Source organism: Corapipo altera, unplaced genomic scaffold (genome assembly GCF_003945725.1).
Source record: "Corapipo altera isolate COAL_440 unplaced genomic scaffold, ASM394572v1 78, whole genome shotgun sequence".
Lineage (NCBI taxonomy): Eukaryota > Metazoa > Chordata > Aves > Passeriformes > Pipridae > Corapipo > Corapipo altera.
Window position 1 is genome coordinate 2,816,189 of NW_020884904.1, and position 15,975 is coordinate 2,832,163.

The 15,975-nt window shown below is 38.9% G+C and overlaps 1 protein-coding gene across 5 annotated transcripts in view; it reads left to right on the forward strand.

Annotated features, from left to right (window-relative positions):
* SBF2 (SET binding factor 2) overlaps positions 1-15,975 on the forward strand; it is a 258,173-nt gene that overhangs the window by 32,686 nt on the left and 209,512 nt on the right. The window lies entirely within an intron of this gene.

The window sequence follows — 15,975 nt, forward strand, 5'->3', positions numbered from 1 at the left end:
CAACCTCAACTACCTATTACTAGATTGACAGATAACATAATGCAGTCATTTATCTTTTAATAAGCATATTGATTTTTGGGATAAGGGCGTAGAAATGCACCTGCCAGCAACTAACCCACGTGGAGCTTCAAACTGTGATATGTAAATAAAAATATCTTACTCGTAGACCATGAGCAGCAGATTCTAATTACAATGTTGAAAGTGGGGTGTCAACCTGTTTTCCCTCCTACAGCAACTGGAAGCTCTCCTGCTCCTTAATGAGTTTGTAGCCAAACTTTCTTGGATATGCTCCCAATTAAATCAGTGTCTGGCCATACTTAGTGCTCCACTGTTGAAAATCTTTATAGCCCAAAGAAAGACAAGGTATGTCACTGGTAATCTATATAGGTGAGAAAATTTTGATTTTTGGACCTTCTGCTATTTTTGTTTTGTGTGAAAGAGTAGAGAAAATTCAAGGTCTTGCTTAGTCTTGTGGTCTTTCACATGTGTTTATTTTTCAAGACTGGTTGAATGCATTTCTTACTGTGTGTTAGAATGTTCTCCAGACTCATGTGACAAGGTATTCAGCACTGCATGAGCACTGCTCAGGCTCTGGTTCTTGATGAGTAAACTTCCTATAGAGTTATTGCACCTCTGTTGTTTTGTGGTATTTTGTGTGGAGTGTAGAAGTCTCTTTCAGTCGCAGTAATTTACCTTGTTGTCTGTCAAGTAACTGAATTGTGAGGCTTTCTATGACTTAGAATTCTTATTAGGTCATTTCATTTACATCCTGGCAGGACTTCAGAAGCATGTAAGAGGGTTCTTGGCTGATATTTTCTTCAGAACTACTGCATAACCAAAAATGCTCTTGGAGAATCACCGTCTAGTGCCTGTCATACCACTGAATTCTTCTCACTGTTACATTTAGAAAATGTTCTATAGGTGGCCTACGTAAGGATGCCACAAAACTAAAGAGAATTATTTATTAAACTTTAAAGAATCCCTGTTATTAGGCCACAGCTGAGAAAAGGTTGTGGTAAGAATTGTTTTCTATGGCAATAGTACTAATTAATAAAAATGGCTTTTTGGGGACACAGGGACTGTGTAGAGACACTGGACATAAGTAGCTGTAGCGTTGTCACTTGTGGTTTTAAGCAATTAATCTTTCACTGAGTGTAAAAAGGGGGAGGATGTCCCTGTTTTGACAGGTCATCTGTCTTTTGTTAGAAGTGTTGTGATATTATAATGGAAAGTGTCTTATAAGTTGTGACATTAATTTTGTGTTCTGACATCTGGCACAAGAAAAATGTCTTCTGAGAGCAGCTGTTAAGCTGAAGAGAAATTAGTAGGCAAAATCTTTGAAAACCAAACAGTTTCTCTTTAGATGGGATGGTCCAAGATAATGATGTATTTAGTAGGCAAAAAAAAGAAAAAGTGTGAGGGATGAGCAATTAGCTTCCATCTCTGTGAGTCACCCAAGGCAACACAGCCTCATGGTACACATTTTCTTACCTCCCACTAAGTGGCCACTGCTGGATTATACCCAGTTTGCTGCGCTGAGGTTCAGGGCTCCATCTGCAACTGGGGTAGGGATAGGTATTTTGTATCACACTAATGCAGCAGCTCAATCAACTCAGCAGCACTCATTACGAGATTTTGAAAGAAAGTTCCTAAAATGATGCAGATGCTTCTCCTTCATGTGAAGTAGGGTTACTGGAAGTAAAAAGTTTCACATCTGAAGCTGACATGATTCTGTTCCTCTGATGAAAAAATTCAGTAACCACTACTGGATCTGTGTGTGGTGTGTTTTAAGTTACGGGATCCCACCTAATAAAGTTTGTAAGGTCAAGTTAATTAAGGGAAAATAAAAGCTGAAGGATGTTAGGCTGTGGTTCCTCCTTACTTATGAGTATTTAAGCACTGCATGTTAAATCGGAACCTTACATTTTTCCTTCCTTCGCTTTCCATATTTAAAACAGTGTACTCTTGCATTCCTTCCCCTTGGCTCCCTTAAGAATCATAGAGTGATTTGAGTTGGATGAGACCTTAAAGATCACCTGCTTTCAACACTCCTGCCATGGACAGGGACACCTCCCACTAGGCCAGGTTTCTCAAAGCCCCATGCAACCTTGCCTTGAACACTTCCAGGGATGGAACTGCTAGAGCTTCTCTGGGCAACCTGTTCCAGTGCCTCACCACCCATCCTCACAGTGAAGAACTTCTTACTAATATCTGATTTAAACTCATTCTCTTTCAGTTTGAAGACATCTCCCCTTGTCCTGTCACTACATGCCCATACAAAAGGTCTTTCTCCAGCTCTCTTATAGCCCCTTTAGGTACTGGAAGGCACTCCAAGGTCTCCCTGGATCCTTCTCTTCTCCAGCCTCAGCAGCTGCAACTCTCCTACAGTGTCTTCATAGGAGAGGTGCTCCAGCCCTCTGATCATCTTTGTGGCCCTCTGGATTTGCTCAAACAGGTCCAGCTGGGATCTCACTAGAGCAGAGGGGCAGAATCCCCTCCCTCGACCTGCTGGCCACAGTTGTTTTGATGCAGCCCCAGGATACATTTGGCTTTGTGGACTGAGAGCTCACATTGCTGGGTCATGTTGAGCTTCTCATTGACCAACACCCCCAGGTCCTTCTCCTCAGGGCTGCTCTGAATCCATTCTCCACCCAGCCTGTGTTTGTGCTTGGGATTGCCCCGACCCAGGTGCAGAACTTGCACTTGGCCTTGTTGAACTCCATGAGGTTTACACAGTCCCACCTCCCCAGCCTGTCAGAGTCCCTTTGGAAGCCATCCTAGTGTGTTGACCACACCTCAGCGTGCCACAGGAGCTTGTCAGTGATGGATAAGATTATTCCTATGGAGAGCAGGGTAATACGGTTTTCAGCTGAGATCTTTGTGTGGAAATGGAACAGGGTCGTGGATTCTCTCCAGTGTGTTGACCAAAGAGAGAATGGTTACAACTGGTAACTCAAGTAACACCTGTGTACTTGGTAGAAGAGTTAGAGGAAGCTCTTTGGTTTTCTGCTACTGTAGTAAACTTAATTTATTTGCTCAGCTAGATTTGACATTGGCATCAAACCAATAAAAATGTTAAAAAAGAGATTCTGCAGGTCTGCCTCATTAGCAAGCTGATATTCAAGGAGATTAACTTACCTCTACAGAAAGAGCCAGCATTTTTTAATGTATGAGTAATCTTTCAGGTGATTTACATAAAAATGAGACATCTAAGTAGTGACCAATGGCTTGGCTTTAAAATCTCAGTTTGTGAATTTTGTTGATTTTTTATTTTTAAAGGAAAAATCCATTTCTTATTAACTTTTTATGTGTTACAGATAGCTGCAAATGTTTAGCTGTCAAGATATTTTAAAAAAACATTCACAAAGGTAACTTGAAGTGCTGTGGCCATTTATCTCAGTATTTTTGCTTGGAGGTCAGATATGTGAAGCTATAAAACCTTCATGTTTCTTTTCCTACCATGGCTGTGTTCTTTCCATAAGCCAGTTAACTTTAAAAGGTATATGAAGATTTAAGGAAAGGTAGAATGTATTCAGTTTAAAAGGGGAAAAAAGATCTCTGATTTGTAACAAAGATTAGTCTTTAAATATAGAGTCCAAATCTTCTAATTCAAGTATATGAAGTTGGTGTAGCTAGAACTGTCTTCTTATGCTGTGTTTGCTCTTCTTCATGGGATGGAAAATCTTTCCAGAATCTTCTTTGTGTCTCTCAAAGAATGTGTGTGTCTCTCTGCTTACTTATCATGGGTCTGTGTCTTGGGGAGCCCTACACTGAAATGCAGTTATCAGCCAGCTCTGGGAAGTATTTTGCTTACTCTTTTGCAACATTGCATTCCCTGTTAATTAGATACGTCCGACTCCGTGGTGCCTTTGAAACAAGTCAATGCTTGAGAAGACACATTTGGTCTTGTGCAGTGACAGTTTTTCTCATCAGCAGAATTTTCAGGTGATAATTCACACTGGCAATCTAATTTTATCTTTTTTTTTTTTTTTAAAGATAGATTGTGGTAGGGACAAGATTCCTCTTGCAATCTGAGTATTTACTTGAAGTCCTTCTGACAGCAGGTCTAAATGGTGTTACTCAAACCACTGTAATTTTTGAGCAAAAAGTATCTGTGTTCCTCTTAGTGGTTGTTTATACATCTCTCTAACAGGGCAAGTATGTAATTTTATGTACATTTTGAGAACCCATTTGCTTTTCATTGTTTCCACTTTTTATTTCGGCATGCAGTGGGCATGAAATCTTTGTCTTTTGTTGGGGAACACTCTTTTGAATCACCATTTTTATGAGACATTATGTTTCAGAGCTCTTTATGGCTGAATTTGAGCTCTTTGGCTCTCTCCCTCAAACAAAACCACTTGTTCAGACCATTGGATACAAATGTGAGCTTTAAGGGAAGTCTCATTGTTTGCCTGAGAATGTCTTTGTCCAAGAGTTTACACATCTTTTATAAAAGAAGACCCAACCTCAAACTTTGTGTATGCTTATTCCACCCTGTGTATCCAGCTACTGCTGATCTTAGTCTCCCAAACAGAGTAGATCTAATAATATTCTGTTACCATATGCATTGATTTGGAAAGCATTTGTTGAACTCAAGACACTGTTTCTGTAAAATAATTGGATCTTGGAATAAGCAACACAAAAATAAGTGTGATGATGGGTTGAATTTAAAAGTAACTTTATCTTATTGATGTACTTCAGGGTTTGCATTCTGCTTTTTTGTTGTCAGTATGTTTATAGCTGTGAGCTGAAGGGGGTGGAGAGAAGCTGATGGACAGCACAGTGTGCACTGCAGAAACCTCATTTCCTTAGGAAACCCACTGGGGGAGGGTGAAGATATCCTGCGAGAGCCAAAGAGCGGCTCAGGGGATACTGAAAGTGCTGAGTTTGGACAAGTTTCTAGGGAGTTGGTGGACCAATAGGAGAACTGTACAAGTATTCAAAGTTAGCAAAAGCTCACAGTGCAGTAGCAGTGCACACCAGGCTGTGTGGAGCAGGTGTTACAGGTGCCAGAGAAGTTTATCAGAGCCTTACACTGAGATTCTGCACAAGATCAAGGCTTTCAGGAATTCAGCCTTCAGTAGCTTGTTGCTCATAGTGCTGCTTGTTCTTCCTCACCTCATCCGGATTTTTAGTGTGTTTCTGTAGTGAATTCTTGTGGATTTTTTTGTTTGGTTTTTTCCCTTTATTTTTTATTGAGCAGTTTTTAAACTGGAAATAGAATTGCAATGTTAGGAAGCTTCTTCAGAGTTTTTGCTTATGATTTAGGCTGCAACTTACCTAGATTCTGTAGGGCTTGAAAGGACTTACAAAAATTTTAATTTCATGATGATATATATGTATGGATTTTCAAAATCAGTAATTTATTATGATACTGTAGGTGGCTCTTAAATTACTTTGAGCAGTATTTTATCTTTGTCACGTGACTCTCTCCTATTCCCACAGAATGTCACAGAAGGAATCTCTCTCTGTATTGGCTTTATAACCTTGTTTATCAATGTTCACACAAGTATGAATGATGAGGATTTCAAAAAACCCTTAAACTGTATTCTTAACATTTTCAGTAGAGCATAGTAACATTTTTCCATATTCAGTTTGATAGTCTGAATATTATTTAGGATTTTTATCTATATTATGTCATTCATAGACCTAATTATGACTTCTTCTGAATATGGCCAAACATGCCTGCAGAAGTTATTTTATATATCTGAACAAGTAGCATATAGTCAGTAAAATTATAAATGTGGGATTCCTTCCCTCCAGCACCAATTTAGCTTTGTTTCCACTCTGCTCCTAGGAAAAAAAAAATGTAATAGGAAAAAAACTCCACATAATAGAGGTTAAAGCCTGATATACTTAAATATGCTGAAACACTTCATTTATTTTTTAATTTAGGGTCTGTTTTAATTATTTCATTTTGACCTGAATATTCATATTCAGGAGTCCTGTATGAATACTGATAGAGAGAACTGTTGTAGATAGTCTTCCTTTCCTATTTTTCTCCTGTAAAGCGATTTAGAAAAATAAGTTTCAGCACAGGAACATACTTCTTTAAGAGTTAAATGTAGAAAGCCTTTTCGTGAAGTCGTGTCCTTGCTGAATTTTAGAATATGAATAGCTTTCTTTATACTCAGCAAAATCAGATTACAGTTACAGCAGCTTACATCTCTGGATTGTAAATGTCTGTAAACTTATTGTAACCTTGCCATGTTAAAAAAACAACCATGCAAAAAGTAAAAAAGGTAGAAGTATTTACTCACGCTGGTTTTTGTAATGCATTCTAATTTTCTGTGCTGAAATGGGTGTTGATTAATATGTTGAAATAATAATATTGAAAAGGTAACAGTGTTTTGGTAAAACTAGAATGTTATAGTTATGTTTAGGAAATTTCGAAGTGGAGCTTATTTTTATTTATTGGATTTCTCAGTTAAAGATAACTCCAAAGGATGGTTGTAGAAGGAAGATGACTCGCTGAAAACAGAGATCATATTTAGTAGATAAGGCAGGGTTATTTTTAAAGCTGAGCAGTGTATATAATTTGTTAGAGCAGTATATGTAATTTGTTAGAACTGAGAAGCTGCCTAAATTTTCTTTTTTTTTTTTTTTTTGTGAGCAGTCTGTGAAACTTAAGACATTGATTCAGAGTACAAAGCTGAGTGTGGTTTTGGCATCCTGTTTTTTATACCTTCCTTGAAAATAAAAAATATTTTCTCCAGGACAACTGGGAAGTCTTTTTCAGTCGGGTGTGTTCAAAAGACTGTTTGTTTAACTAAGCATGTTTATTTTGAAGTCTGATCTTCCCTTCCTATGCTGAAGCTGGCAAAAGTGATTTGTTTGCAAACAAGAAGGGGAATTGTCAGTGAGCAGGAAACTTTCTCCCTGCCAGCTGCCCAAGCTTTTTCCCAATTTCTTGAATATCATGCCCACCACTAGATAGGGAATTACTTGAATATGATTTAACATTAATTGTTGCTTTCTTGTCTGTTGTTTTCTTTTAAGACTTTTGGAAAGCTCTGTTACTGTCCACCCAGCAAAAATACAGTGTTTGTCCAGAAGTGTGTTATGTCCCAAACTTCTGTTTGGAAGGAAGAGTCCTGAGGTCCAACTGTTGCAGCCAAGCTGCATTAATTGTATCAGTAACTTATCCAGGTAAAATTTTGGGGGAGTTGGAGTGCTAGTGAGGGTTCTTCAATAGTAACTGGCACCTTCATTGGTTATAGGACAAAAAAGCTTTTTAAAGGACAGCTCATGCCATTGCAGAAGATCCTACATGAGCTCTCAAAGACAGTGGGTGCAACGGCAGCAAAAAGAAACATCTTTTTACAGAACTCACAGTTAAAAAACATCAGTGAGGTCATTACCAGTGGTCACTACAGTTTTGTTCTCAAGCATGGCTTTCAGAATGAGGCAGCACCTTGCACGGCTGACGGTTTTCCAAGGGTAATACTGAATTTGTGATGTTTGGTATGTTCCTTCAGAAGGGTTGGACACCGATGGAGCCTTGGTCGACCAAATTGTTGTGTGCATCATCAGCCAGTGCTGGATCCTACTGAGCAGAGTTAGAGGGGCACTGCTGTAGCTAAATATGCATCTAACCTATGGTGATGGTTATGACATCCCCTGTTCTTCCTCTTCCTTCTACCCATGCTCCACTTTTCTCTATTTACTTCCTCTTCTGCTTTTTATGGTATTTATCCACTTTCATTTCCCTTGGCATTGGTACAATTTCAGTGGATGAAGTTCATCCATTAATGTGAATTTTCCCTAGACTTTTCAAACCTCTTTTAGAGGTTTCCTAACTGATTATTTACCACTAACCTCCTTTCAGCAGAAACACCGGTTGATTTAGTGGAATGAGATATGGCATGTATTGCCATTCCCCCTTCTGCCACCTGCTTTAACTTAATTAAAAGCTAGAATAGTTTTCCTCCCTTATTTACAAAGCATAGAAATGACTTCTGTTACCTAGGAGTAATGAAGATTATTGTTGACCTGCATAGGAGAATATCTATTGCAATAGTGGGAAGGATGATCTTGTGAATAAGGTGCTAATCTGAGATTCAGGTGAGGTCAGTTGAGCCTGCTTTTTTACATCCTTGGGGTGTAGAACCCTTTTTCTGTGCTTCCTTCCCTCGTGTATAAGATGGGTTAATGGCTCTGCAAATTACAAAACTGCCAAAGTCAAATAAATATCGAGGCATTCAGGATTTTGGACCATCCAAGTATTTCAGGTAGTCCTGACTAGCAGTGCCAGTACACTTTGGGAGAAGATTGAAATGCTACTTTTTTTTTTTTCCCCTGCTAAGTTCAACAAATTTTTCCTGTTTACAAAGAAAAGGGCCTGAGGATCGTCTTATCCTATTATTTGTTGCATCCTTGATAACATGGCAAGCCTCCAGAACGTCTGTCGTTCGAATTCCCGGGATTGTTGCATGCGTTTCTTTGACCTGATTAAGATGAACTGACTATTGAGTTGTGCCAGTTGTACAAATAGTGTCTGTGGTCACTGTACAAAACCCGTCTTCATTCCATCTTCCTAAACGTGCCAGCATTTTGTTTAACCTTCTGTGGCTATTAGGCTGCAATAAAGTCTTTATTCTCTAGAATACATCTGAGTTAAACACTCTTTTACATAAATGTCCATGTCCAGGCTACTTCAGACTTTAGGGTGCACATGGCCTGTGCTGTAATGAGGTTGGACAGATTTTTTCAGAATGCCATGCCATGTGTTTTAGGCCTATGAAAGAAATATTTTCCTTTCTAGGTGTTTAATGTTAGTTCTCCTTTGGCCTCTTGTTCACTTTGGTTTCAACTCTGACTTCTGTAAAATGGGCTGAGTTAAAATGGGGATATCTGTGGTCTTTTCTGTCTTCTGGCATCAAGATTTCTGTAGTGATGTATTTAAAGGTAGGGGGAGATCTCTGGTACACTTCTGTTCCCTTTTACAAGCGGAGATACAAGATGGAACATGAGTTGTCTTCATGCTTCCGTGAGGAGCTTTTCCGGAACTCCTAAAAGTGACAAGAATCCTGGATAGTTTAAAACTTCTGCTGTTTTGAAATTAAGAACTTTGATATGAAAAGGATTTTACCTCACAGCAGATTTTAGTGATGTCTTTAGCACTTAGTACTGTTTCGAGAGGGATAGATGGTTCTGTGCTCTGCCACCTGCATCTGTGCATCTTTCATACACTGTTTCTAACTCCCAACATATAAAGTTGTACTTGTGAATACTGAAATTATTTGTTACCTTTACATGTAGGATCTATTGAAGTATTTTCTGTGGCATAGCTACTGATGTTCTTTCTCTGTGATCTATAATGTTCTTCTCACACCTGAAAATGATACCTTTTGTGTCAGATCACCGAAGTGCTTCCATTCAAAGCTTTGTGTGTATGGCTAACAATACTTAGTGCTCAAATGCATTTTTATCAGGGGTTTGTAAGTGAAAAGACAGAGTTTATCACAGTTCTCATTAATTTGGAATGTAAGTTGCATTAACAGCTCGCTTCTGGAATTTCAAGGGCAAGCAAGAGATGGCATGTGACCTTTCATGGGGAAAGATTTATATAAGAAGGGAGTTTAGGGGACTAGGGTTCAGGAACCAGCAAATTATGCCAGAATTTTAATGTGTTGCATGCTTGTATTTTTTAAAGAAAAAGATGGGAAAAGGAGGAGAAAAAGGGCAGATCAGCTGGGGAGAAAAGTTGCTTCTTCCTTACTAGTTTAAGGTATAGAGTGCTCATTCAGAATTCTTACAGGCTGAAATTTGGGGTTTGGTCTTGGGCAATTCACTGTGTGTATGTATTGTACAGGGACAAGAATGAAAGGTCTAAAAATCTGAAACCTGATTTATTTTCTAGCCAACTTTGATTCTTAATGGATTAAAGAGTTAAACCATCTTAAAGGTAGAGATTCTGTTGGATGGGGGTGATGATGGTGATTATTATTACCTGACATCTTTAGTGAAAATGAAAATATGATTTTTTGCCTTAGGTGCAAAATTACAACTTTGAAAATTGCTGCAATACCTTTACATTGTCACTTTATATGACAAAAAAATACTCTACTACAAAATGAAAGAAAGAAAATACAAAGTGCTTGAATTATAGGGATAGTTTCGTTTTTGTAGGAATAACTTTATTAAGATAATGTGGGTCTATTTACGGTTTTAATGATGATAATGGCAGGAGTTTTGTTGGAAATATGTCTTTTGAATTCATGTTACTTCCAGGCATGTTTTGTAAATATAATAAATAAAGAAAGCAATTCCTGGTTTACATGGAACACATTGTTAATATGCAGGTTGTTCATGCTATGCTCACACACGTGTGCTGCATTAAGTAGTTTGTTGTCTGAGTGGTGTGTATAGTATATCTGAGTTTAAGTGGTTTCAAAAACCTCCAAAAACTTCTAATTGATTTGAATTCAGTGAGCAGTGCTAGCTATGGGCTTTCCACCATGTTTTTGGGGCAGCTTGCCCGTTATTTGAAAGGATACCAAAAGACAGGAATCCTTTTTTTGGTGATACAAAGGTCCTTCTTGCTGGCTGTGATTATCTGAAGTCATTGACACTGGACTAACCTATTTTCTAATTTAAAAACACGGTGTCAGTGTTAATGAATGCCAGTTCACAGAGTCACAGAATCAATTAGGCTGGAAAAGACCTCTGAGATCATCAAGTCCAACCTTTGACCGATCATCACCATGTCAAACAGACCATGGCAGTAAGTGCCACATCCAGTCCTTCCTTAAAACCTCCAGGGACAGTCACTCCACCACCTCTCTGGGCAGCCAATTCCAATGTCTAATCACCCTTTCTGAGAAGAAATTCTTCCTAATGTTCTTAAAACCTCTGAAATCTTGGTAGATCTGTGATCTGTAAAGCAGATACGAGCAGGCACAGACTGAAGAGGTCACTGCTGGTGTTCACTGTCTGTTCACTGTGTGTGTGTTTTTAATGTGGTGTCACATTTGTTTAATTAGCTTTAGTTAATAGCAGTTTCACTTGGATATTGAAGGAATGTCCTTGTAGTGTTAATTAATAAAAAGTGCTTGAAAGAAGACTGGATACAGAGTGGAGGGAATGTGGTTGAAACATGAAACTTTTTCATGGGAAAATCTTCATCACCTTTTTTTTTTTATTTTGTCATCATGTGACCTTGATATTTTTGCAAAGTTGTCAGTAGTTACTAGTAGCATATATTGAAACAAATGATAGTTGTTGAAATCCCATGGTCTGTTTTTATTTTGTTTCTGCCTGTTGCGCTAAAGCAGTTGAGAATGCAAATTCATTTAGGTGTTGAGTTGCAGTCATCTCTTGAATGACCTGTTATCTTCAGAAATAACTTCTCTGCTGCAAGTTGGACTGTTTAGTAAAAGTCAGCTGAAGGCAGCTGTCTTTCACACCCCCTCACCCCAAACCATGGGATTTAGGGACTTAGTACAATTCTGCTGTTATGCAACTAGTTGGATTGAAAAATGCCAACAGAGAATCAACAGTAATTGAACTATAAAGTATTGGGAAAATGTGGTGAGCAGACTGTACTGAATTGGTGTTACTATTAAATAGAAGTGCAGCTACCGGGTCTTCTCTTGCACAGGTTTTAACCTGGTGCAGCAGCATTAAGGGAATTAACTTTACTTGCATTCATGGGAAGGAGTACAGTCAGTCTATCAGACAGACCTTTTCTGCTTATCTTTTTGCTTCTATATAAGGAATAAATTAAAATTTCTGTATTTGAGTAAAGTACACTTCCAATCCAAGTTAGAAGCTTCTTGTGTCATGAGCAGGCCAGGTCCTCACTGCCTTGTAGCATGGAGATTCTTTCAAGTGATCCTGGGTCTAAACTTCTCACCAAGTAATTCTTGTAATTGAAAAGAATAATTCTGTCTGTTTTCCAAGTTTACCAAATTACAATGAATTCTATTTCATAATTGCAAACATACAAAACTCTGATATTCTGAATAATTGCCTTGATTTTGGAAGATTGCAGATTCATTTAAAAAAGGAAGGCAAACACAACAATCCCCCCAAACCAACCCAAAGTTTAGTGGGATGGAAAGAGTGTTTCCCATCTATTTGTGTTGTATACAATTTAAGAAATCATGTGAAGTAGTTAGATTTTATGGATTATTAGTAGATTTGTAAATCTCTATCACAGGACTTTTCTGTGGAAGGATTAACTGTGCTTTTTCTGTTGTCGTTTTGTTTTGGTTTTATTTTTTTACTCACATCTGATGAATGTGAATACTTATTTTTCTCTTCTAATGCTCATATCTTGGATACAGAACCATTAATTTTTTTTCCTTTAAAATGTTGCATTTCTGTGATATATTCTGCGTGCACCCTTCCATGAACTCTTTTTATAAACTTTGAACTTTCTCTTTACTGCTGTGGACCTTAACTTTGACTGTTTAATAACTGGAAAGTTTTTGAGGATCCTGTGAGCTGTTCAGAAAAGGATCCTTTTGTAAAGTTTTTGAGAACTTGGATACCAAATCAGTTGCACTTGAACTAGAGGGGGATAGAACATGTTCCTGTTTTTCAAGAGTGTTTTCCCAACAGTGACCTCCAAGACATTTGATCCCAGAAGTGAACTGAAGTGCAAGGTCAGGTGGCATAAGAAGTTCATTCTAGCTTTCAGAAAATGTTCAAAAGTGCATTTCTTTCAAGTAAATTCCTATGGAGGTTTAGAATCCTTCTTGAAAGTGAAATGGAATTAGATACATTAAGGTCTAACATTGGTGGCCAGCATTGGTGACCTTCTAAGGAAAGTAACCTAAAAAACCTGATAACCTTTTGGCACAAAGGAGAGACTATTAAAAATTTTTTAAAAAATTGTACACCTCTTCATTCTGAGTTAAAAGAAGTTCCTATACTGTAATATAGGGAGGGTCTTTGTAGCAGTCAAATAAAAAGAGAACTGAAAGGATTGATAGCTTCAAAATATGATTTCATTATTTATAAGTGTAGTTGGTAGTGTCAGAGGTCTCAGTCTTTTGAGATCTGCATTCGGAGTAAAAGAAAAAGTCTCCTGTGTTCCCACAGAGAAACTTAGGGGCCTTAGACATAGCAGGGACTGTTTGCTGCTATAATTGATACTTCCTTTTCTAGGAAGTCTGGATATCTTGGTTCACCTTGTGCCTTCTACCCTTTCTTGCTATTGGCTTCTGAACCACAAGTCTTGCTCTACCTGGAAGGTGTTGATGCTCACTGATGCCTTGGATGCATTTGTTTGCTGTATCTTCTTTGTGCCACCTGCCAGCCCTAGAACAACTATAGGAAGAAGAGATTTGATAAAGATATGACTTAGAAAAGTAGATAACATGGTAATTTGAGACTTTTAAGTCAACAAGAGAAGAAGTTCTGATACTGAGTCTGTGAGGGGACAGCCCTCTTGGAGTGAAAAAGAGAGTAGTAGCATCTATCAAGTAGGTGACTGCATAAAGGAAAGACAAGTTCTCTGAGAAGGGTACCAAAGGTGAAGGGTAAGAGGAAAACACAGAAGGCTGAAGGCTGTTTATTACATGCTGGCAATAAAATACATATCAATTCCTGCCATATCTGGTTGAAAATGTAGCTGTTCGGTTATTTTTTTACACGAAAGAAGGAAACAGAGACTGGATGTCTGTAGAAGAAAGAAGGAATGCTGGAGTGTGTTTGCCTGCCTTAGGAGGGAAGGTGTGTGGCTCTCTGCCCTTCCCAGAGCTGTTTAGGGAGGGAATGGTGAAGCCTTTCCCTTTATGCCTCCTCATTTTGGAAGGATGTTGAGATGAAATGGTGGAAGGGAGAAGAATGCTAATTCAGTAGAAGATGGTGTGAAAGAGTACATAAGGGGAGCACTTGATCTTAAAACAAGTGAAATGAGTGACTGGTGACCCTATTCAGTTCCTACAGTCTAAGAGATACGGAGCTCTTTTTCCCTACGAAAACTGAGGCTGTAACCATGTCTGTATTTGTTCCTTGGTTTCTGGCACATCCTAGCTCTGCTTTCTGGGCATCTCTGCAGCTTCTCTGTAATGGGATGTCTCCTTTGGCTTTTAACTTGCAGATTTTATCTTTTACTGCTACTTAGATCTCATCCTAACCCAGTCTGATTGCAGTTCTTCAGCAGGCTGCCCGTGGGAATCACAATCAGTGTGTGCTTTTGTGGGGGGAAGATTGCTCTTGGGAGTTTGCACTTTGTAGTTGATATGCCCGTTGTGCCAAGAACATCTGTTCCTAAATTATTTTCAAGAGACAATCAGAGAAGGTTAAGTGTAAATATTCATAAACTGGAGAAAATGCTTCTTAATAAACCATAAGATTGGGTTTACCTAAATATCTTGCAAAAATTTTGGTGGGTTTTAAGATAGCAGCAAACTCAAACTGTAAATTAGCAGGCAGCTTAAGGGAAGCCTATTTTTTTTGCACTGTAACACTGATTTGTGCTGGCAGACTTGAGTTGTGTCAGACTGAAAATTGTTTTCTGTGGTAAAGTCAGGAGAATAATGTATTCATTGCTGCTGCTTGGGTGTCTGTGGAGGAAGCAGCACATGGACTGCTACTACTAATGCATAATTTGTACTGCCTCTTAATATCAAAGTATAGCTTTGAGAATTTATAAGAAAATGTTTAAAAATTTTAATGTTTAATCTGAATTTTAATTGTAGTATGATTTTAGAGAAAAGGTGATCCCCTTGAATGTGATGGGTCAGCAAATTTCAGCTTTGCCGTTGATGTACTTAGAGACTGGGGAATGAGAGGCTGGAAAGCAGTACCATGGAAAGGGACCTGGGAGTCCTGGTCGATGGCAAGTTGAATCTGAGTCAGCAGTGCCCTGGCAGCCAGGAGAGCCAACCCTGTCCTGGGGGGCATCAGGCACAGTATCACCAGCTGGTTGAGGGAGGGGATTGTCCCGCTGTGCTCTGCATTGGGGCAGCCTCACCTGGAATGTTGTAGCAGTTTTGGGAGCCACAATATAAAAAAGACATTAAGCCATTAGAGAGTGTCCAAAGGAGGGCTGTGAAGATGGCAAAGGGCCTTGAGGTGAAGCTCTGTGAGGAGCAGCTGAGGGCACTTGGTGTGTTCAGCTGGAGGAGACTGAGGGGAGACCTCACTGCAGTTACAACTTCCCCCTGAGGGGAAGAGGAGGGGCAGGCACTGATCTCTGCTCTGTAGTGACAGTGACAGGACCAAGGGAATGGCCTGAAGTTGTGTCAGGAGCAGTTTAGGCTGGGTATCAAGAAAAGGTTCTTCACCCAGAGGGTCATGCTTGAAATGTGGAAAACAGAAGTTGGCGGCTATTGATTGCAAACTTTATCTTGTGCACTGCTCAGTTCTAAATGGTCCTAGTTTTCAGCATTCCTTCTGGATTGTATTGATTAATGTCAAAATGGCTTTCACTTTGCCATGTTCATTTGTTGGTGTATCCCAGAGCTAAAATCCAGTAAAAAAAAAAAGAAAAGAAAGTTATAATTTTTTCAGTACTTACTCCCGACTTCAGAAGGTGAAGAACAGAATTCATGTTTGTATGTGCATTCCTGTACTATCCAGGATGATGCAATGCTACAATTGTGGTGTATTTGCGGTGTTTCCAAGGGGCTTTCTATCTATACCATCGTGCCTTCCCGAAAAGGAATGGGTAAAAAAAGAAGACAATTGCATCAGAGAAGTTATCAGAAATTAGCAGCTTTCTTTACATCTTTCTGTCTGGAAAACCACTGTTGACTTGTCCAACGACAAATACTGGCAAGGAGCTAGTGTGTCCTAGATGAATCATGTTGGTTTTTAATCTGTAGACTTCTTTCAGTCTGTAGGCTTCTTTTGGAAGACCGCTGGTTGACAATTGTGTGCTTTCTTTTCTAAATATCACATTATCTGTTTTATTAGTTTTTAACTTACTACTGTTTGTAGGGAGAGACTAGAATTATCAGTAATCATCTGTCATTTTGAAAAGACACACGATAGGCAGAGGCTGGATGCAGCTCCTGG